Source organism: Octopus sinensis, linkage group LG4, assembly GCF_006345805.1.
Source record: "Octopus sinensis linkage group LG4, ASM634580v1, whole genome shotgun sequence".
Taxonomy (NCBI): Eukaryota; Metazoa; Mollusca; class Cephalopoda; order Octopoda; family Octopodidae; genus Octopus; species Octopus sinensis.
The window spans coordinates 17,478,930-17,504,793 of NC_043000.1; the positions used below are offsets into that span (position 1 = coordinate 17,478,930).

The following is a 25,864-nucleotide window of genomic DNA, read 5'->3' on the forward strand; positions in this document are numbered from 1 at the left end:
TCCTAAACCTGTATTCAGGCCTTACAAGAATTTTTACATTGTTCCTGAATTTTTTTTTTATTTGTTATCCTTTAAATTTCCTAAGGGTATATAAGGATTACCTTATATAATCATAGAATAGCGTATGTCCATTCATAAATTTTCATTACTTATTGAACATATTTCATATGTATAAAGCTCAACATGAAATAATCAAACTACTTATTGACTTTACCATTCTCAGTTCAAATCTTACCAACGGTAATTTATGAAGTTGATTACATAAGTATCAATAATATATTGAATGTAGGCCATTACTGGGGTTTGCTTTTAAACAATCAGTAACCTAATAGTTGGCATCACTATAGAGCTCTGTAGAAGAAAGACAAGCACAGTTTGACCACGCAAAAACCCACATTTTGGTTGATCATTTTCATGTCAAAATACATTTTTTTAGTGAACAATTATATAACATTTGAAAGTTCTGGATGTGAACTTTTATCGTTAATTTTCACTTAAAATCTTTTTGGATGCTCTCCAAGGAAAAACCAAAAATACAGAAGTTAGATTTCGATATTTTCAAAGATTCATAGTGATACCTACTACTGGTATAAAAATGCTAAGTTAGGTAGACTAATAAAATAAAGGTTAGGAATTGAGACCTTATTGCAATTATTACTTATTCTTTATGCAAACTTTGTACTTGCTTCAGTCTACACCGCGAAAATGGTTTTTATTCTCTTTAACACTAAGGGAAACTATAAAGGGAAAATAAGATACAGTCACAAACTTTACTAAGATATATTTGAGATTGTAGTTTCTGTAATATAGAAAATGTATGTTTCTTCTTTGGTCACGAGATACAAATAAGCAACAATAATGATAATTATGCACACATTTTCATATAGTAGATTTGTTTGCAGTAGAAACAAATAACACTAATTTTAGAATGTCCAAAATGATTACAACAAAAGCTATTAAATATATTTTTATCCTAGCAACAAAGTCTATCAAATCAAAATTTATCAAAACTTATATGAGAGAAATTACAAAGCAATTATGCTCTTTTATGTCATTTGTACAAGCAACAAAAATCTAGCTTCAGAGGATTTTTTTTTTTATTGTTGTATTGGGAATTATGATACCCAATTACACTTCTGAGAGTGCTAATAAACTTGATATGTGAAGCAGAATATCAGAGTAAATGTATCAAGATTCTTCTGAGTTCAAAACCTGCTTAAGAAGTAATCTAGTTGACAAACTAAGAACTAATAAAATATTGATGGTCAATTCATATGACTGTGTACTTACTCTTTACTCTTTTACTTGTTTCAGTCATTTGACGGCGGCCATGTTGGAGCACCGCCTTTAGTCGAGCAAATCGATCCCAGGACTTATTCTTTGTAAGCCTAGTACTTATTCTATCGGTCTCTTTTGCCGAACCGCTAAGTTACGGGGACGTTCACACACCAGCATCGGTTGTCAAGTGACGTTGGGGAGGGGGGGACAAACACAGACACACACATACATATATATACAACGGGCTTCTTTCAGTTTCTGTCTACCAAATCCACTCACAAGGCATTGGTCGGCCCGGGGATATAGCAGAAGACACTTGCCCAAGATGCCACGCAGTGGGACTGAACCCAGAACTATGTGGTTGGTAAGTAAGCTACTTACCACACAGCCACTCCTACGCCTATGAAAGAAAAAAAAACTGATCTAGAACCAAGCCCAACATAATCTTTCAAGTGTCATAAAAAGCTGCTAAATAAGGAAGCGAGAATTCTTCACACTGGGTTACTTATAGAAATAAAATTTGCTAATGCATGTTGAAAGGAAGAAAATAAAGTAAAAAGCTGCATCTTGCAGCTTTTAAGTTATTTACTTATGAAACCAAATTTTTCATTTCAAATAGGAATTATCTGTAATAGCATATTATAATAATGAGCAGAAAGAGAATGTGCTGAAATTCAGCACATTGTCTTGAGTTCACATCATGATCATATAGTGAGCAAAGACAATACAAAATGCACTTTTTGGCTGTAAAAAATGCAAAAAGAAAAAAATATATAAAAGAGCCTCTTGCTTGCTCGTTAACATTTACACACACACACACACATTGTCTATCAGCTAATAATAGATATTTCCAAAGCCAAAAGGAACTGAAAATTATCAAGATGTGTGTATGTATATAAATATATACATACACACATATCAGTTTCAAATTTTGGCACAAGTTTGGCATTGGGGAAGGTACAACTCCAGTGCTCAGCTGGTACTTATTTTACTGACCCTGAAAGGATGACAAACAAAGTCAGTCCCAGCAGCATTTAATACAGAATATAAGCATTTTTCTAAGTGTGCTAGCAATTCTGCCAGCTCATTGCCTTCACACATACATTTATACCTTACCATCACGTCTCAATGCTTGCACAGGTCAGCTGGAATTTGCTGAAGCAGACTTTCTACAGTTGTATGCCATTCCTGTCACCAGCCCTCACCTGTTTCCAAGCAAGGTAATATTTCCTCATGGCCAGACTTCTATTCACAGAAGATTGCAAATGAAAAACACTGCTTTTATGGTGACAGCTGTTTTACAGCAATCATGCTATGGCAAGACAAAGGAGATGCAAACCCAAAGGCGCGCACACACACACACACACAGACCCGTCAAATTTTTTAGCAATATTTGGATATGTGCTAGTTTGTGGTAGGTATGAATATCATGCGGCTGAAGCAGTTCAAGCTGTGTAAAGTGCCCACTGAAGTTGGTAGCATCATGCACTAACATATGCATTGCTTCACAGTGTGAGATTTGAAAGTTGCAAAGACGAATGTGCGATGTAGTCAAATTCAGGAACTTATGCTTTACAAATTCATGTAAATGTCATGGAAGCAACCCAAAACATTGCGTGAAAGGTGAAGGCACAGTTAATCACACTCCAGTAACCAGATGGTTCAAGAAATTTCACCCATTCCAGTTGCAAAAACCTCGATGAGCAGGCAAGATCAGGTAGGCCTAAAACCATGGATTCCAAGGCTGTACACCAAGCCATAGAGGCAAATCCAGTGGGTAGCACCTGGAGGGTACCAGGTGAGCTTGGCATCTCACAGTCCAGTGTGGTTCATCATCTCCACAACTTTGACAAAAGCATCCAGAGTGGCCAAATTGTGTCTCATGAATTGACCCCAACAAAGAGGCAGATGGACTGTAAGGAACTCCTAGAAAACCCATATGATCTGTGTTTCCTCAAGAGGATAATAATGTGCAATGAAAAGTGGATATATTTTCCCACAATCCTTACATGCATAAGCAGTGGTTAAGCAAGGGCCAGCTTCTAGAACCTGTTGCCAAGCAATGGGTGTTTCAAACACAAGGTGATGCTCTGCGTCTAGTGAAGTTGAGGGGATAATGCACTGCAAATTTGTTTTGGACAGTCAAACCAACAATGTCAATCTACATTCTGAACAGCTGTATGCTATTGCACAGCAAAAATACCTGGCATTGGTTAACAGAAAGTAAGCTCTTCTGCAGCAATTCAACACATACAGCTTGAATGATCTGGAATAAACTCCAAAAGCTTGAGGGAATCGCAGTCCAGACCTAACTCACTTCCTGCACTCATGATGCTTCATCAACCAAGAGGGGGTGGAAGCTTCAGTGAAGGAGTTTTTCATCTTGAAAGACAAGAACTGTTATCAGCATGGGATCAAAGAACTAGCAGAAAGGTGGTTTCAGACAGTAAAACATGATGGCCTCTACTTTGGATGCTAGGCTGCTTTTGCTGTAACTTGACAAATAAAGCAAATACATAGCCATGATGCAATTTTAGATAAGTGAATGTACAATTGAAAACTTATACATACCACAATATCAATTTTCTTTATATAAATAGTCCTTGAGAATAATTTCTTTTCCTTGGATTCATAAGAAAATAAATACAACCAAAATATTTTCTGATAAAAAAAAAAAAACTGAGAATAGGCAGGGTGATCAACCAGTTCAAAGCCATAGTTACGCACAGCAGCCATTGAAACAAAGGGTTTGTGTGCTGGAGCACTGTCCTGATGAAACAAGATCCCTTTCGTCAGTTTTCCTGGGCATTTGGTCCTTGATAATCTTTTATAACTACCTCAGCAAGTTAGTATAGTAATCTCTATTGATGGTGTAGTCCTTTTGAAGATAGTCAATAAACACAATACCTTTTACACTCTAAAAAACTGAGACCATCAACTTCTCAGCAGATGAAATGCCCATGGCTTTCTCTGGAGTAGGTGAGGAGGGGGGTGTTTCCACTGCAGGGATTATCTCTTTGTATCTGGCTTAAAGTGATGAACCCAACACTCATCCTGGCTTAGAAAACATTCAAAGAAACCAGTTGTGATCTAATTCTGACTTAGTCAATTTTTCAGAAACATCCATGAAAAACATTATTCAATTAATTCACTAAAGAAATTTTGTAGTACAATTAATAACCTTCCACAGGAATTGTAATCATAAAATATTATGAAAACAGTATTTTTACAGAACTTAACAAGATATTAAAACCTTAAGCTCTCTCTATTAATTCATGTCAAATTATCAAAGAGATTCAGTTTCAATTCTAAAAATGAATAGGGAAAAAAAAAGTTGAAAAAGAACTGCTCTAAAAATGAAATATATACTTGAAATCTTAACTTTTCTGAGAGTATCAACAATTATAACTATCGAAAACAAAGCAGATAAACTTTTGACAATGTAAGTAAATTTTTTAACAAGAAGTTTCTTGGATAGATTGATAATATTAAAAATGCTTTTGTCAAGTGATGTTAATTGAAAGAATTATACTAATCAGCTGGGATGAAATGAATGAAAATGAATAGGATTTTAGTGTGATAAATGAAAATTAAAACTTTCATTCTACCACCTTGTTTGTTTTATGCTCATTATATCTTTATTATAGACTTCAAAAGTAACTGTTTAGCAATTACTAAATTATCAAATCTATTCAGCTTTAATTTTTCCCTCTGTACAAACTGATACCTCACATAGTCTCTCTACCAGTGGTTATTAATCTTTCGCTTCATGACACTTTGAAGATCAAACAAAATATTATTGGTGCACTTAGCATACAAAGTTTTAAAACTTCAAGTGCACTTCACATGAAAGTTAAAAATATTATCATTAACTGCACTAGTTAATGGATACAACACGATAGAATCAGAACTTACTGATCCATTATTAGTTACTTTCATTTCAGGTGGAGCGCCATATAATTCCCATCAGGTTGTTGGTTGAAAGGAAAATATCTCAAAATGACTGAAACTGTTTGAACAAAGCTAAATCTAAGCATTTTGTGGTCAGAGACCAACATAGATAATACTACACAAGCAATCAGAGTGACATTTCAATCAGCAAAATAACACTGCTGAGACAAGTGATTCATGTAGCCCTGACCTAAAGACAGAATTGCATAAATAGGTTCTGTTACTAAGCTGATTTAATCAGAGCTGATAGAAAATTTTAGAATAATGGTTTCTAATTGATACAGAGTACTAACCAGTGTGTCACAAGAATATTTAAAATATAAATCTAATGCTCTTACTTTATAAATGGTTAATTTAAATAAATGTAGTTTGAATGGCAACAGGTCTTAATTCATACACTAATTTTTAAAGGTAACCAGATGTTCAAGTGAGTGACTTTTAAATAGTTAACAGAAAAAAAAAACCAAAACAAAAAACCCCTTGTAAAAGCAGGATGGTTATTTATGATGAATTTAATGGATAAAATAAAATAGAAATTAACTGAATTAAAAGGATCTGATAATTTCTCATAAAATCTATACACACTGGTTAGTGACATGCAATATATTGTAAAAGATATGGGTTTTGAAAAAAGGAACCAAGTGAAACAATTCACATAGAAGAAAATGCTGACATCAAAATGAATGACGTTTAAAGAAATTATACAATTCAGCAAACTCAATTTTGATGAATACATATATTTTACATAAATTTCCATACACTAAACATTAATTCATTTGTAATGAATGTTTTCTTTACATAAAAATGCTGCCAAAGGTATTTTACGAACATATATTAAACATATATGTATATAACTGAATGACAGAGGTGGTCTATTTATTTTAAATGATGGAAAAAGAAAAACCAAAATATAATTTGTCAGTAATAATTCAGATTAAAATTTCTGATTTTTAATTAAACGTTTACAACTACAGCTTATCAAAATTTACTTATGCCACTAACAATATTTTTACTCTTATTGATGATAGTGATAATGATTAAATAATTGAAATAATGACATCGGGAGGAATAGCATTCCTTGTCCTGAAGTCTATTTATAAAATACTGATAGGTTTAGAAAGATATTAAAAGAAAAATGTATCAAGAAGGTTGAATGCTTTCTCACAGTGATACAGAAATATATTTGATATTGAAAAAAAGAAATTTAAAAAAAACTGTTCTGTATTGAATTTTATGTTGTGGTGACATCAAGATGATAGAGATATCACGCAGAAAGAGTAATTTGTGTGCGATTTCCCATTAAATGAGAGAGTATGTATGTGTGTATGTTCAGGCATTCAGTATAATCCACATCTTGAACTTTCCCCTCACCTTCTGATGTAGGCAGAAATGTCAAAAAGAGGGAGTGGAATAAAAAAAAGAAAACTAAGTGGGGCAAAGCATTGAATAGTAATTTCATATTCAAAACAACCACCCCAACCCTCAATAGTCACTCAGACAGCTATGTTCAATGAGCAACATCAAATGTGAATGTGTGGGTGTTACTACTAAGTCAGCTCTACACAGCTTTGCTAAGTAACCAGCCTCGTCTTAGAGAAAGTAATGCAGAATAGGAGTTAGAGCATTACATAAAACTACAGTAAATAAAACATCTGAAGAAAGCATGTAGTAGATGAATGAAACAAGATGTAGTAATATACTAAGCATAACATTTTCCAATTAAAAAAAAAAATTCCTATTTTAGCTTGATGTATTGAGTGAGTGTTAGTTATAATGTCCCAATCCATGAAATTTACATAAAATTTGACAACTCATTACCAAGTACCCACCACCTCCTCAGTAAATGTTCTGTGGTTATTCTTCAATTCTTACAACTTCAAATCAGTGTGTGTGTGTGTTTGTATAATACATGTACTATATATATATATATATATATATATAATATATATATATATATATAATCTATGCAGAAAATATAAACAGCAAATTTAACTATTTCTCTGGAGGTTGAAAAAATGAAGAACAGTCTTGATTGGTTTTTGAACCTTATCGGATTCAAATCAGGAGTCTACATCATTCTCATGTATATGAACAACCCAAGATGGAATGCACACATCAACAATAAAATTAATATGGCCCACACAATGTATTCATAGATTTTAAGACTGGAGAGTTCTTAGTCCAGAGATCTTAATACTACTATCTTTCTCTCCTCTACATTTGCCTTGAATACTTCTGCCTACTGTAGTCTTCCTACATGAAACAAAATATGAGAATTGAAGAACCTTAGAGATAACCAAGATAAATGACATGGCAGGCCCTGTTTATTAAGGTTATCTAAAAAAAGCTCAAACTGTATTCTCTCCAATGCTACAGTGAGCACTATATCATTTGTACGATGTGTAAAATACTCCATCAACACGGCCCAAATGCAAAAGTTTACCTAAATTTTTGGCCACCATACCATACGTCCTAAACAAAAATTAAGCTCACATCACAAAACACTGCACAACTTCTTTACCTCATTCAGCACTGCCTTATTCAAAATTATCCCAAAAGAAATGAAAGACGCAATGACCTTCAAATGGAATTTGGATAACTTCTAAGATGTACTAGACAGACCATCAATACCCAGAAACATTTTAGCAAATAACTTCCTAATCAAGTGGGATATCCTAAAATAGGACTCAAAAGATTGCTTCAGATATGAAGTTAAACATTTTAAACACAGCATCTACTATAACCATGGGTTGACCAAAATCTTTTGAGTAGATTTGTTAGATAGAAACTGAAAGAAGCTTATGAATGGATGGATAGATAGATACTCTCTAAACATTACTGTTCCAAGTTGTTAATACAACACATGTTCTTTCCTACATAGTTTTACATTTTACAAGATAATACAAAATTCACAACATATTTGCTAATTAGCATTATGCAATCTTTCAATTTTATTGAATTGAAAGAGCATTCAGATTTTTCAGATAAAAAAAATTAATATGAAAATGAACCAAATAAAATGAAAAAGTGTGGAATATTTTCATGAGAAAATGACATGGTTAGTGTTACTAGCAAGACAGGAAGGTGTAAGTCTAATTAATTAAAATTCTCAACAAAAAATAGTATTTCTGGTAAACTAAGGAAGTAAGATACACTTTGTTCCTACTCCACAAAACCTACACATGGTTGTTAATGGGAAGGGCCTTCATTATTCACTAGTTTGTACATTCTCATTTGGAATTCAGAGAACAAGATACATATCCATATTTATTGTATACACTTAATGTATATGCACAATATTATACATGACATATTCATTACATGCATATAATTAAAAATATACAGTAGATTAAATATTTATATAGCCTAAATACCCACACCTCACAGATACTTTATTCACACACATTCATACACAAGCCATACAATTATATTACTCACAATGCACGCTACGCTAGTTGATATCTTTCCCCCATCTGTAAATACTGGCTCCAACACAAATTCAGCAACAAAGTGGGGAGGGGATGCTAGAGTTCAAGAAGCCAATGACAGAATCAATGTTTGCATAACTTGCTAGAAATAGCAGCCAAATCATCTACAAATCATTGTTTTAAAGTCCAATGATTACATGGGCCAGACAAAGTTTATTGTGGTTGATTTTGTATGGCTGGATGCTCCTCCTCCTGCCAACCCTCACTTGTTTCCAAGTAAGGTAATATTTCCTGATGGCCTAACATATTTTCACAAAAATTAAAAATGAATGACATTGTTTGTATGATAGTGACACTCATTTATAGTCTCGAAACAAGGAGATAAACACACACACACAAAAAAAACATATTCATATACATATACAACAGGTTTCTTTCATTTTCTTATTTCTTTATTGCCCACAAGGAGCTAAACATAGAAGGGACAAACAAGGACAGACAACGGGATTAAGTCGATTACACTGACCTCAGTGCGTAACTGGTACTTAATTTATCGACCCCGAAAGGATGAAAGGCAAAGTCATCCTCGGCAGGATTTGAACTCAGAACCACTAAGCATTTCGCCCAGCATGCTAATGTTTCTGCCAGTTTGCCACCTTCATTTTCTGTCAAACAAATCTACTCACAAAACTGATCAACCTAGGGCTAGAGTAGATGTCCACAGTGCCATGCAGTGGGACTGAACCCAAAACCACATGGTTGGGAAGCAAACAATCCCACAGCCATGCCTGCAACTTCTTCAAATCAGACTTAAAAAAAAGTAAAACAAAAAACAGAAAGTATTGGATAACGTGGTACTAAACAAAAAGATAAGACGGTGTAGAATACTTTGAGGTCTTCTACAACAGAACACAGATTAGGTTAAACAACAAATACCACTGGAGCCTACCTACATGTAAACAAATTAATGCATTTCATAGGACCACCTTCAAATTTAGAGCTGGGAGCTTGATTTACTACATGTAAGCCCTCATATTACAGCAGTCAAACTGCAAGCTAACACAGATAGTAAACAGAATAAAAAATGCAAAATAGAATGGTCACTGAATTTTCAAAAGAATCAAGTGCACATATAACTATGTCCATAAATATATAAGACTGATAGTACTGTTTGATCTAGAAAGAGTACTTCTTGTTTCATCATCTATACAAGAATCTAAAAGGAGTTATTCATATATATATATATATATATATACTTTATTTAAAAGCAGCAGAAAATTCAACAAAACCTGTTACTCTGAGTTTCCCATTCCCGTTCGTCGGACAGTTTTTGTTAAAATAAAACCGGTATGCCGATTCTATCAAGACTAGTAACAGGTTTTGTTGAATTTTCTGCTGCTTTTAAATAAAGCATATTACTCTACCCCTGGTATTTGAGTACTCTTTTTTTCACCTTGTTTCACTCCGGTATATATATATATATATATATATATATATATGATGGCCGTCCACTCGTGACTGAGGAAGACCATTGCTGACCTTCAGGAACATTGTGCGCTCTAGGACTAATTTATATTTTGCATTTGCGGCTCCGTTGGTGGCTAATGAGCCCCGCTCTTGACAAGCACACATGACTGCAAACATTGCAGACCAAGCTTTCCCCATTCACTATACAAGCCGTGCGCTTTCGCACAGCTCGCCTAAGTTCTTCATGCTGGATACATGCTCTCTCAAAAGTGTTGATCCCCTCCTTAACCTGCTTCCTCCATCTGTGGCGATTACAGGCATTGTTCTCCCAGTCAGTGTCCTGCATATCAAAGGCCTTTAACGAGGACTTAACACAGTCCTTAAATCGCAGCCTTGGTTTCTCCCGGAGCCTCCTTCCATTCACAAGTTCTCCATAGAGCATCTGCCTAGGAATCCTTCTATCCTATATATATACATACATACATATATATATATATATAGAGAGAGAGAGAAAGAGTGTGAGTAGGATATTTGAGGACAGATTTATGTTTATCAAAAAACAGATAATTGTATTTATCAAAAAATGCTAGGAGGATAAAAATAAACCTTTTCTATAATTGTTATTCAATAAAGCCTCCTTCACCTTCAACAACTGCTTCTATGTGAGATCTAAATCATCTACATGCTTGAATCAAGTGGTCCTGGTTCATTTTAGACATTACTCTAACTATGGCAACTTTCAAAGAATCTTTGGTGGTGCTATGGATGTGTTCATTGACCTCTCTCTCAACAATGCTCCATATATAATAGTACAATGGATTGAGATCTGGGGAATTAGGAGGCCAAATGTTAGGGGTTATGTGATCATGAAAACTTTCAGCCATCCATTCCTGTGTTACTAGAGCCATGTGTGGTAGTGCAGAGTCTTACTGAAACACATATGGCCTTCTATTGCACACACTGTCTATCCAGGGCTCAACAATTATTTCCAGGACCTCAATGTAGGTGGCAGAATTAACTCTAAGGCCTTGTGGAAAGAAGTAAGGAGGCATCACATGTCCTTCATTGCTGACAACCCCTAGAAACCATGATAGTTGCAGGAAATTTTGTATGCATAACACTTGGAACTTCAGAAGGGTCTGCACATAACCATCTATCATTTCTTCTGTTATCGTTTTGATTTTGGTTGAAGTTTTACTCGTTTCAGAAAAACCAAATCAAATCTTCTGATTGGAAGTGTTATCATGTACATTGTTTTGTCTTGGTATAAAAGATGGGCTACAGCAAATATTCTGCTCAATACCACAGATTTGCTTGTCAGTTGTCTGACTGTAACCAGCTGGGCATGTCCCTTAGTGGCTGACGATATGTGCATCTCTAATCACGAGCAGTGGGGGAGCATCATAGCTATGTGTTGAGAGGGATTTTTTTTGGTTTGAATAATTCACCTCTGGAAACATGGGTTTTTCGTTCAACATCCTTAAACAACCCTTATTCAGGGATCTTTTGAGCAGGATGGGCTACTCGACCTGAAGAAAATTCTAACTGGGCCCCACCTGCAAGGTCATGTGCTGTTTATCTTGATATGAGATCACCATGTTGCACATATATGGTTGTGATGCATGTGCCTAGTGTATCTTTATCAGACAGGTAGTCATGATGGGTATACTGGGCTTTGTATATTTTACCCCAGTGTCACTTTGACGGTATGCACTGCTCTCTTACTCAATAATAACATCGAAAAATACATTAGGAATGAGAACCCAGGTTCGAAATTTCTCCAAGACACCTGATGAGGACAAGTATCCATCAAATGTAAATAATGTACATAATTCCTCATCTCTTAACTATAGAACTGTATTCAAGAAACTTGTTCGCACCTTGTTCCTCAAAACAAAGCCAAAGCTTCCATGCACACTACAGAATCCATCATGTTGCAATTCAATGTATCTGTCAAAGTCTCAAGCTTTGACAATAAGGTCATTGCCATTCATCATGAAGGTACATAACAATCTCATAGAATCTGTCATTCTGTTCATCTGCCAACACAGTGTGGAGCATAAGCAGATATTAATATTGTTGTCATAGAGTCCAAACTAGTTGAGTTTAATTATCCTACCACATACACAGAAAAATGTTTATTAAAATTATGGGTTTCCTTGTCTTTAAAATTCATTTGAAAGCACTGGAATAAAGAAAAGTTTTAGGTACATGTGCTTGAAAGTTAAGGTTTGGATGGGGTAGGCTGGTGGTTAATTGCAGACATTATCTGTGCATTGACAAATCAGTAAAATTTGAATTAATTAAGAGTGTAAACAATGTACTGGGGGAGCAAATAAAGTAGTAGTTATAGGAATGCATCTAAATTGGTTGGCCTCTAGGTGAAGAGGAAGAAAATATTGTTATTAGTGACTGTGGTATGATATAAATCTGCTTTTTAATAAATATGAGAAGAATGAAGAGATGTTTATAATATACTGATAGGTGCAACAACATCAACACTCTAACAAAGACTATTTGTTATTAAATTCTGAAATCCAAGTATTTGAAACAGAATAAAATGTAATTTGTGTTTGACCTTTTATAGGTTTTAGGAGGAAAAGTACAGTAACTGGGAAAAATTTGAATATATGAGGGGACAGAAATTGTAAGATGAAAACTAATATAATAAATCAAAACTTGTGCCTAATAAAAAGAACATAATAAATTAAGAATGATTATAAAGAGCAGGTTAACGTATCCATTAGGTATTAGGTTTAAAATATTCTACACTTTAGAAATCCTGTGCATGCAAGATGAAAAAAAGTCTTCAGATTATTTGTTTAAAATTTCTAGGCTTTGCATATTGCAGAGATTGCATAGTTTCTTATCTGAGTATGACTGTTTTTTTCATGATTTTCCAGACTAGATGGAAGGCTGTAGGTTTGTCAGTTTCCAGATGTAGGAAAGTAATGTTGTCCAGTTAGACCAATTAATGTTTCTAAAGGTGTGGATAATAGATGTAATACTTTTGTTTGAGACGGCTCAATATCATACCAACAAAAACCTTACATGGTGCATTGAGAAATTGTTCTTGAGTTTGCAGAATATGAGTCAAGGTTTGAACAGTTTCAGTGTCCACTAAAATTGTGTTCGATAAGTGATAAGCTTAGAGATATTGGAACTAGCAATATTTTGGGCTAAGTTTGGAGTAGTTAAGTATATTTCATTTTTTGAAAAATTGAGTAGTATCTATATTAAATGATAAAGTGCTTTTTAAGGAATGTGAAGAATACTCTAGCTACTGTGATTGTTAAGTTGTAGGGTAAGTAATGCCAGCTAATGTTTCTACAGCTATTGCAATTTGGGATTGTAGGTAAGGTATTATGTATATCTTGAAAAAATGACTTCTAGATAGGGCATCATTTTGTGAAAAGCCAAAGATGTTATTCAACACAGTGGTCCCTAACCTTTTCACTACCAAGGAACCCTTTTATTTGAGTTTTCCCATATATGTATATCATCAGCCAGGTGCCCTCCCTGTGTCCAGGGGTCAGCTTGCTAAGACTCTTGGCACAGGCATGGATGTTTGGTAAAAAGTTTGCTTCCCAACCACATGGACCCAGGTTCAGTCCCACTGCATGGTACCTTGGCCAAGTGTCCTCTACTATAGCCTCGGGCTGACCAAAGCTTTGTTAGTGTATTTAGTAGATGGAAACTGAAAGAAGCCCATCGCAAGTGTGTGTGTGTGTGTATATATATATACACACACACACACATGTATGTGTGTCTTTGTGTCTGTTCCCCTACCATCGCTTGACAATTGATGTTTGTGTGTTTTCATTTCCATAATTTAGTGGTTTGGAATAAGTGACCGATGGAATAAGTACTAGGTTTAAAGAAAAAACCTCAGTTGATTTCTTCAATTAAAAACCAGCATGGCTGCAGTCAAATGACTGAAGCAAGTAAAAAGAAGAAAAAAAGGAAAAGTGTATGTATATATATATATATACATAGATAGATAGATGGATAAACTTGTGCACACCCACCCATATCTACATGCGTTGTATAAATATATTATAACTTGGCTTAACTGATAGAGTGAGTAGATTACAGGGTTTATTTTATAGGTGCAGTGGTAGCTGTGTGGTGAAGAAGCTTGCTTCCCAACCATGTGGTTTCAGGTTCAGTCTCACTACATAGCATTTGGGCAAGTGTTACCTACTAAAGTCTGGGCAGACCAAAAACTTGAATGGATTTGATAGATGGGAACTGAAAGAAACCAGTTGTGTGCGCACGTGTTTGTGTGTTTGTATATACATATATGCGTATGTTTATGTGTATCCTTGTCTTGACATCATATGATGGTTGTAAAGAAGCATCACCATCATACAAGCAATGTTGTTCATCTCTAGACCTCTGTGAAAAACATGTATGGCCAAGGAGAAATACTACCTAACTTGGAAATAGGTGAGGGTCAGTGACAGAAAGGACATCTGATGTAGAAAATCTCCCTCAGTGAAGCATGGAAAAGTAGATGTTAAAACAATATTTATACACACATACAAGATATAGTAACATATTTTTAGCCAACACACTGGTATGATGAATGTAAACATTAAGTCCACAATATGTATCATTATCATTTAACATCCGTTATCCATGCTGGACTCCAGTCTGATTTGGCATGGCCTCTATGGCTGGATGCCCTTCCTAATGCAAATGATTTATAAAGTGTGCTGGGTGCTTTTATGTGACACTGGCACAGGACTCTTACAGATCAATCCTCACCACCATGGGGACCAGTCTTAACACTTCGGCTACAGAGTACAACAAAGTGCCAGGCATCTCGGTCCAAGTCATCTCACCTGAAAGGTTCAGCATCTTGAGGTCATTCTTCAGCACTTCATCTCATGTCTTCCTGGGTCTCCGACTTCCATGTGTTCCATCTACTTTGAGAAACTGGCACTTCTTTATGGAGCTGTTGGCATCCATCCACATCACATGACCAAACCAGTGCAGTCTCCTCTCTTGCACACAGCAACTAATTCCTCTTATGTCTAACTTCTCTCTCAAAGCACAAGCATTGTCAAAGACGTACACTTACATTACACATCCAGTGGAGCATACTAGCCTCATTAGAAAGAAGGAAGAGCCTTATGTACTGCACATTTCAACTCTGAAGTTCTGTCAGCAATTGTGCACATTCCTTAACTATGCACAAACACACTGCATGTAAACCCATCAATATACAAACTGGATATACCAAAAATATTCAAGACTGACCACACCTCCACCCATGTTTACCACTCACTGCATTTCCCTCTATCCCCTACACATACCATTTATATTCACCTTCCTACAATTTGAGGGTAAGTCCTAACACACCTTCACCATCTCTTTTCCAACTGGAGTAACCATGTATCTCCCCAACAACAAGACACCTAATCTTGTCCCTCTATTATACCTTAACCTCATTATCTGGTAGAAAGCCACCTCCTTTAATTCCATTTCCCACTCAGTTAAGCAGTCTTGCAAGTTACTTGGTTACTCATTTGTGCCAGTACCACATAAAAAACATCTCGTCCTCTCTGTGAAGTGGTTGGTGTTAGGAAAAACATCGAACCAAAGAAGCTATGTCAAAGTAGACACTGGAGCTTGGTGCAGTCTCCTGGTTCACCAGCTGTCAAATGATCCAAACCAAACCAGAATGGAAAGCAAACGTTCATTGATTACAGGGTCTGATCAATAAGTATCTAGACTGTTGCCATAATAACAAAGCTAAAGCACGCGGAGTGAAGCCGCTAGGCACAGATTGATCTTGAACACAGTTTTAACATTCTAGCTCACTTCTGCTGTTTACAACAGTGCTCAGAAGGAATGTGTGTAGCACATGATTATTGCATTGACCATGAGAGAGAAAGCTGTCATGGCGATACCTGCTCAGAGGCCTATGTAAAGTTGCAGAAAGTGTACAGAGGGGAGTGTATGAGCTGCACACGAGTGTACAAGTGGTTCAGATGTTTCCAAGATGACCGAAAAAATGTCAATAGTGATAAATGTTCTGGAAGATCGGCAACCAGGAGAACTGAGAAAAACATTGCAGATGTGCATGTAGCTGTGAGGGGAAATTGTCAAATCACCTTCCATGACTTATCAGGATATGCAGATTAGTTACGGTTCAGTTCAATCTATTATCACTGAAGATTTGGGTATGAGACAAGTGTTTGCCAAGTTTGTGCCCAAACTGCTTTCAGCTAATCAAGACACATGGGTTTCAGTTGCACAAGATCTTGATTTGTGTTGAGATCACTCTGCATGCTTTAACTTCATTACTATGGCAACAGTCTTATTGCTCAGATCACATATATAAATTGGCACAGGCATGGTTGTGTAGTTAAGAAGATTTCTTCCTAATCATATGGTTCCGTTTCAGTCCACTGCATGGTACACTAGGTAAGTGTTTTCTTCTAAAGGCTTGTGAGTGGATTTTGTAGAAGAAAACCCATTATGCGTGGATCATTTAACATCCATCTTCTACGCTGGCAAGGGTTGGATAGTTTAAAAGGAGCTGACAATACCAGGCTCTGTTGTCTATTTTAGTAGGGTTTCTACAGTTGGATGCCCTTCCTATATGCATGCCTATGTCTGCCCCAGTGTATTTGTATTTCTCTCTTGTCCAAAAGTTTCACTAGCTTGTTTGTAAACAGTGGTCTCACAAAAGATGTCATTTGCTTGCAGTCCACTGTGAAACTATGTTCTGGTTTCTTGACATGTGCCTTCTTTGTAAGAAAAAGAGTTGTTCATTTTTAGTTCTCCGTGTAAGCATGTCTGAACTTTGCTGTTCGATAGAGAGACTGGAAGGTTTTTACCTGACAAGGAAACAGGGGCTTGGTGACAGAAAGGACATCTGGCCATAGGAACCTCCTCTCTAACTAATGCAACCATGGAAATGTGAACATTTAAATGATTGTACACACACAGGTGTCCTTAGATACATATATCATCATTTAATATCCACATTTCCAGGTTTGCATAGGTCAGACAGAATCTGTTGAAGCAGGTTTTCTTGGCCAGATGCTTTTCCTGTCACCAATCCTGACTGGTTTCCCGGTAAAATAATAGCTCCACATGGGCAGACATGTTTTGCATCAAAGACTGGAAACAAACAACACTGCCTGTAAGACATGTCCTACCAAATGCTTAAAACTTTCTGATGATGAAGATCTTGTTTTGGATGGGATCTTGCTTGTTTTCCTGATTGAACCCATTGATGTTGGCATTTACCATTCTTATAGGGTATCCACTTTTCATCACTGGTCACTAGGCAGTTCAAAAGTGGAGATTTGTTTCTACGTGTGAATAACAAGCAGTGCAGATATTGACACATTCTTTTTAATTGTTTTCACTCAGTCCATGCGGATCCCACTTGTCAGGCCTAGACATAATTCCAAGTTGTTGCAAATGGTGATGGACAGTTGATGACAATGAATTAACCTCTTCTGCTAGCTCTTCAACAGTTGCATATGGATTTCATCCAGTAGCAGCTTTCACTACATCGTTATCAAAAGAAACAGGGTATCCAGAACGGCAGCTTCCAAGCTAAAGTCCCCATGTCGAAATTTCTGTAACCATTGTTGGCACTTGCAAATATTCAAAACACCTTCACCATACCCTTCTTGCATATTTTTTATAGCATTTGTTGCATTGTTGCCTTTTTTATATTTGCAAAACATGATGTGTCTATTGTGCTCTTCTGTGACCTCTATTTTCATGAAGGGCTATTAAAGCAACAAGTTATTATTTGTGTGTCTGCAAGCCAGAATCTATCTAAACGAAGCTTTCCTTGCTCTGTGGTATTTATGTACCTGTGAAAAAGTCTTGTTTAAATGTGTTAGAGCATGTTTCAACAAGAATGGTCAGGAAAACGACATTACTTATGGGATGACCTGATACAACCATCATATGACATCAAGACAAGGGAACAACAAGTTTCTTCTAATTTCCATCAAACAAATTCACTCACAAGGTTTTTGTTGACACCCCAGTGCTATATAGTTTAAGACACTTGCCCAATGTGCTGTGCGGTGGGACTGAACCTAAGATCACATAGTTGGAAAGTAAGCTTCTTAACCACACAGCTACACCTACATTTGCCCAAAGTTCTACACAGCTAAGTCTGAACCTATGTGTGTGTGTGTGCATGCACACTAAGAGACCAAATTGATATTAACAACCAGGAAGATCTGTAGAAGAATTTGATTGCTACCAGTGTTAAAGAATTCAAGAACAAGAGAGTTGCATACACTGAGGATGTGAACCCTCTTCCTGGGAGGGACACAAAAGAGTCTCTTGGGTAAAGTGTGATCATGTCTGTTCAAAGGCAGGCCAACTCAGCCACAAGTATGGTCATGGATGTGTCCCCATCTGCTAATGTAATATCCAGCATGATCTCTCATGTACATAGTATAGCAGTGTGAGGGGTGGTCAGTAGACTCACTTGGTATAGTAGGTCCCAGCACTCAGATGGTCAGGCTCCTGCTGGTTGACTTGTGGTTGGTGTGGAATAATTTGTAAGTACCTTGCAGATCTTAGGAGCCATAAGAGATACCAACAAGGAGACCAAACTTAAGATGTTTCATTGAGTGAAATGGGTCTAAGAAGTGGTTTTATTTGTTCAAATGTTGACTTCCACTATATACACACATTAAACAATTATATATACAGGCTCAGGTGTAGCTGTGTGGCACCTTGGACCAATACCTAAAGCTATAGTCATATATCATCATCATTGTTTTAATGTTCACTCTTCCATGCCTGTATGGGTCAGATGGGATTTGTTGACACAAATTTTCTAAACACAGATGCTGTTCCTGTCACCTGATACCAAGCAAGATTTCTCCATGGTTGGATGTTTCATGGAAAACTGAAAATGAGAGAATCTTCTTGTATGATGGTAACACAACAGACTTCTTTCAGTTTCCAAAAAAACAAATCTAACAAGGCTTTGATCTGCCCAAGCTACAATAAAAAAAAATCACTTGCCTAAGGTAACAAGCAGCCAGTCTGAATCTGAAGCAATTTTATAGGGAAGCAAATTTCAACCTCACAGCCATTCCTGTGCACACACACATAACAGGGGCCCTTTTAGGCATAAAAGGAATAAAGCTGCAAGTTGCAAGGTGACCTCACCTGTGCTGCTGTCATGCAAAAAGCACCCAGTGCACTGTGAAGTGGTCAGCCGGCTGTAGAAACTATGGCAAAACTGACATTTGAGCATGGCCTCTCAGATAGCCAAAATCCAATCCATGAACAGCTGACACACACACACACACATACATATTTTCACTATTTTTTCCTTTTATTATTTTGTATTTGTTTTATTCTTTTATACCTTATATATTGTTCAATATTTTTGAGTTGTTTCATTCCTTATTGTTTGGTAGGGATATTATCTTGTAAATTTATTTTCTTTGCCTCCTGTCTTTATCTTTATTTGCTTATTTTTACTCATATTTTAAATTTCTATATATCATTTTTGTATTTCTTTAATTTTTGATTTTGTTTCAATTGCTATTCTCTATCATTTTACAATTATTTATATCCTGATTTATCACATCTGTCATTATTTGCACTTTGGTATAAACATGAATTTTACAATAAGGGCAATACTTTTAATCCATTTTTATACATCAATATCTCCATCTTAGATGAAACAATCATAATGAAGGATTTGAAATCTGAATATCTTGTTTTCTGTGTATATTCAACTATTTGAGGCACTTTCACTAAATCCAGATTTAAAGTGTACATTGTAAGTAGATGGAAATTTGAAATGACCAGCACACAGCCCTAACTAGTTTTGTAATATGCATTTCAGCACAAAAGTGTGTGCATGCGTATATATATATATATATATATATATATAAAATCATAACTGTTTTAATGGCTATTTTTCTATGCTTGCATGGGTCTAACAGAATTTTTGAGTCAGATAATCATCTATTTCCAAAAAGAGGCAGTATTTCTCCATGACCAGACATTTTCCTGGAAGGCTGGAAACTAATAACACTGGTTGGTGGTGACATTCATATACAACTGATGTCAAGGCAAAGAGACACAAACACACATGCATATGAAAGATTTCTTTCAGTTTCTGCTTATCGAATCAATTCACAAGACTTTAGGTCAACCTGGGGCTGTAGTAGAAGACATTCTACCAAGGTGCCAATACAGATGCTGTCTTAGTAATAAGGCAACTGCAGGAGAAGCACTTACCAAAAGAAGAACTGCTGTACTTGGCATTTGTTGACACAGAAAAGCCTTTGGCTGAGTCCCTCATTCACTGATGTGGAAGCTAGGAGTAAATGTTTGGTTGATGAGAGCTGTGCAAGCCTGTCAGTAAGGTGTAAGTTAGCAGGCAGGAGTTCACCAAGGATCAGTTCTCAGTTCCTCTTGTTATCATGAACCTCCAGGCCATAACTGAAGAATTTAAGACTGGTTGCCCTTGGAAGCTTCTCTATGCTGATGACCTTGTTCTTATAGCTGAATCTCTTACTAGAGTTAGAGAAGAAATTTCAGGTATGGAATTCAGACAAATTATTAATCCCTTCAGAGAAATGGCTCTGCTCAATATGTAGAAAAAGTGTAAGTATAAATTTTATTTAATGTACCCAGTGCAAGATATGGATACATAACAGGTGCAATGGTATCACAGGAAGGTTAACAGAGAAAGTAGTTTTTGTGTGTGGTAAATGTGCAGGTACAATGAACAGAAAGGATGTACAAGAATATCCTTGGAGGTAGTAGATAGTTTTTATTACCTCAGTAATTAAATTAGCAGCAGTGGAGATTACTCTGAAAGCAAAGTTGCTAGAATAAGAACCAGCTGGAAAAAATTCAGAGAGCTATTACCTTTGTTGGTCACAAAGGACCTGTTAGAATGAAAGGCAGACAATATGATGCCTGTGTACAGACATATATGCTATTGGGCAGTGAAACATGGGCTGTGATTGCAGAGGACATGCAAACGCTTGAAGGAAATGAAGTCAACATGCTCTGCTGGATGTGCAATGTTAGTGTGCAAGTATGACAAGTTGTTTTGAAAGAGAAATTCTAAGAGACATCAGTTATAGTGCACAAGAGAAAAGATTGCACTGGTATGGTCGTGTGATGTATATAGAAGAGGGCAACTGCATAAAGAAGTGCTGATCTCTAAATGAGAAGGGAACCTGAGAAAGAGGAAGACCAAAGAAGTGTGGAATGAATTGGTGAGAAATCATCTTGAGATGTTGATCTACACAGAGATAACGACAGACTGAGACAACTGGTGATATGCTGTGCTTTACAAGACCCCCATTTAGCAAAGCAAAATCCATGTTCATAACCCATTCCCTCTCCTACAACCTACCCATGCTTACCATTAATGTTCTTCACCCCCACACCTCTCCAGTCTCCCTCACATGCCCACCTCCCTGAACACAATATGCCACTGATAAGCCCACCACCTCTAGCTCCTAAACGTCCAAAATCTTATAAATTCACCAATCTAATCACCCTTTCCAACCCCTAGTCCACTCCACTATGTACACCACCCTGTAACTTGGATGTATGGCCCCTGCCCCCCTCTCTGTTACATCTTCATCCTTATCTTCTCCATCTGCGGTAGCCATATCTCTCTTCTAATGCACATCATTCTGTTTTTCAATACTACCCCAGCACTCACCAATTGAAGAGTCTGGTCCTGCAAGTTGCTCGGTGACCTCACTGCTATTGGTGCCACATAAAAAGCATCCAGTACACTCAGCAAAGTGGTTGGCATCCAGCCATAGAAACAATGCCAAAACAGGCTGTAGTATTTTGACTTGCATGTTCCTGTCAAACTGTCCAACCCATGCCAGCATAGAAAATGGATATTAAATGATGACAACAAAGATGATGAACTGGTTCACTCAGCTTCATGGGTTAATGACATGCCCACATCAAGATGTACAAAGAATACAAGTTATTCCAACCAAATATATTGAGTGGTACTTTCATTTGTTCACTCACTCATGAATGTATTTTCTTTATACATTTAGTCTTGCAAGCGCAGTCATGCCTATGGGCATCATTATCACCACTTAATACCTGCTTTCCCACAAGATTAGGATTTTTCAACATCTATGTATCTACATATACCAATATCTATATATATCTACATATACCAACATCTATATATATCTACATATACCAACATCTATATATATCTACATATACCAACATCTATATATATTTACATATACCAACATCTATATATATCTACATATACCAACATCTATATATATCTACATATACCAAATCTATATATATCTACATATACCAACATCTATATATATCTACATATACCAACTATATATATCTACATATACCAACATCTTCTATATACTACATATACCAACATCTATAATATTACATATACCAACATCTATATATATCTACATATACAACATCTATATATATCTACATATACCAACATCTATATATATCTACATATACCAACATCTATATATATCTACATATACCAACATCTATATATATCTACATATACCAACATCTATATATATCTACATATACCAACATCTATATATATCTACATATACCAACATCTATATATATCTACATATATCCACAACATCTATATATATCTACATATACCAACATCTATATATATCTACATATACCAACATCTATATATATCTACATATACCAACATCTATATATATCTACATATACCAACATCTATATATATCTACATATACCAACATCTATATATATTTACATATACCAACATCTATATATATCTACATATACCAACATCTATATATATCTACATATACCAACATCTATATATATCTACATATACCAACATCTATATATATCTACATATACCAACATCTATATATATCTACATATACCAACATCTATATATATCTACATATACCAACATCTATATATATCTACATATACCAACATCTATATATATCTACATATACCAACATCTATATATATCTACATATACCAACATCTATATATCTACATATACCAACATCTATATATCTACATATACCAACATCTATATATCTACATATACCAACATCTATATATCTACATATACCAACATCTATATATTACATATACCAACATCTATATATATCTACATATACCAACATCTATATATATCTACATATACCACCATCTATATATATCTACATATACCAACATCTATATATATCTACATATACCAACATCTATATATATCTACATATACCAACATCTATATATATCTACATATACCAACTCTATATATATCTACATATACCAACATCTATATATATCTACATATACCAACATCTATATATATCTACATATACCAACATCATATATATCTACATATACCACACATCTATATATATCTACATATACCAACATCTATATATATCTACATATACCACATCTATATTATCTACATATACCAACATCTATATATATCTACATATACCAACATCTATATATATCTACATATACCAACATCTATATATATCTACATATACCAACATCTATATATATCACATATACCAACATCTATATATATCTACATATACCAACATCTATATATATCTACATTACCAACATCTATAATATATCTACATATACCAACATCTATATATATCTACATATACCAACATCTATATATATCTACATATACCAACATCTATATATCTACATATACCAACATCTATATATCTACATATACCAACATCTATATATCTACATATACCAACATCTATATATCTACATATACCAACATCTATATATCTACATATACCAACATCTATATATCTACATATACCAACATCTATATATCTACATATACCAACATCTATATATCTACATATACCAACATCTATATATCTACATATACCAACATCTATATATCTACATACATCAATATCTATATACACATATATACATACATATATATAAGATGTGCCCAGTGTAAGCTATGGATACATAAGAGGTGCAGCAATATCAAAGGAAGGGTAACTGGGAAGATAGTTTTTGTATGTGGCTGAAGCTCTGGAGCAATAAACACTAAAAATGTGGAGAGAACATCTTCCGCCACATTCCAGGGAGGAAAGCTAGAAGTAGTTGATAGCTTCCGTTACCTAGGTGACCAAGTCAGTAGCGGGGGAGAAAGCGCTGAAAGTATACCTGTAGAATAAGAATAGCCTGGGCAAAGTTCAAAGAGCTCTTACCTCTGTTGGTGACAAAGGGCCTCTCACCCAGAGTATAAGGCAGACTGTATGACGCACGTGTATGAACAGCCATGCTACATGGCAGTGAAACATGGGCTGTGACTGCTGAAGACATGCATAAACTTGCAAGGAATGAAGACAGTATGCTCCGCTGGATGTGTAATGTCAATGTGCATACTCGACAGAGTGTAAGTACCTTGAGAGTTGGACCTAAGAAGCATCAGATGCGGTGTGCAAGAGAGATGACTGTATATATCTGTATATACAATTATGTGTATTTATATATATAAATACATGTATATGTATGTATCATCATCATCGTTTAACGTCCGCTTTCCATGCTAGCATGGGTTGGACGGTTCAACTGGGGTCTGGGAAACCCGAAGGCTGCACCAGGCCAGTCAGATCTCGCAGTGTTTCTACAGCTGGATGCCCTTCCTAACGCCAATCACTCTGTGAGTGTAGTGGGTACTTTTTATGTGCCACCAACACAGGTGCCAGAAGAGGCTGGCGAACGGCCACGCTCAGATGGTGCTTTTTATGTGCCACCGGCACGGAGGCCAGGCAAGGCTGGCAACGGCCACGATCGGATGGTGTTTGTTACGTGTCACATGTGTGTGATATATATATATATATATATATATATATATATATATGTACACACAGACATATATATATAGTATTGTAAGTTCAGCGAAAATTTAGATTCAGATGAATATGGTACTTAAGTTAAAGGCACCAGGATTTGGTATGGTATTATCCATTTTGATTATATATATACATATGTATATGTGTGTATATATATACACACACACATATACATATATAAATATATATATACATATATATGTATATAGCATTTAGTTTTCACTTAATGTATATCAGGTATTTTATATATATATATATGTTTTAAATATTTTAATTAATCGTATCTTATTTTTTAATCTATTTTTTATTTAAACAAGAATATATTTGTTAAGATATTTTGTATTTTACAAGATTATATACGTATATTTATTAATTTATCTAATTAATTATTTTATTGTTTTTATCTTTAACCTGATGAGTGACTATATTGAAGTGATTTTACTATTATCATTTCTTAAATATAGCCTCGAAACATGTGTAGTTATTCTACAAAATATATACTTCTTATTTATTATTTTACACATTACTTAATCATTGGTATATGTTTTATCTTATATTTAATCTTTCCATAAGAGGAAATTTTTCTAAATGGTATAATTTAATTTTTTCATTATTAAATTGATAAAATGTGTTTTTTTTTCTAATTTATATATATATATTATATTTTCTGAAATTTGATGTAGTATTTCTGAATTGAATTTTTCCCTGTAAGTTAGGAATAATATTCCCTCATATTATTATTATCATATATACATATATTATTACATATCAACACCACATATATATACATATGTGGAGAACAATGGCCCATGGTTT

General features: G+C 35.2%; 1 protein-coding gene across 1 annotated transcript in view; it reads right to left on the reverse strand.

Moving 5' to 3' along the window:
- The window catches only part of LOC115210252 (serine/threonine-protein kinase WNK1), a 76,342-nt gene that overhangs the window by 48,198 nt on the left and 2,280 nt on the right, over window positions 1-25,864 (reverse strand). The gene's annotated exons all lie outside the window — the stretch shown is intronic.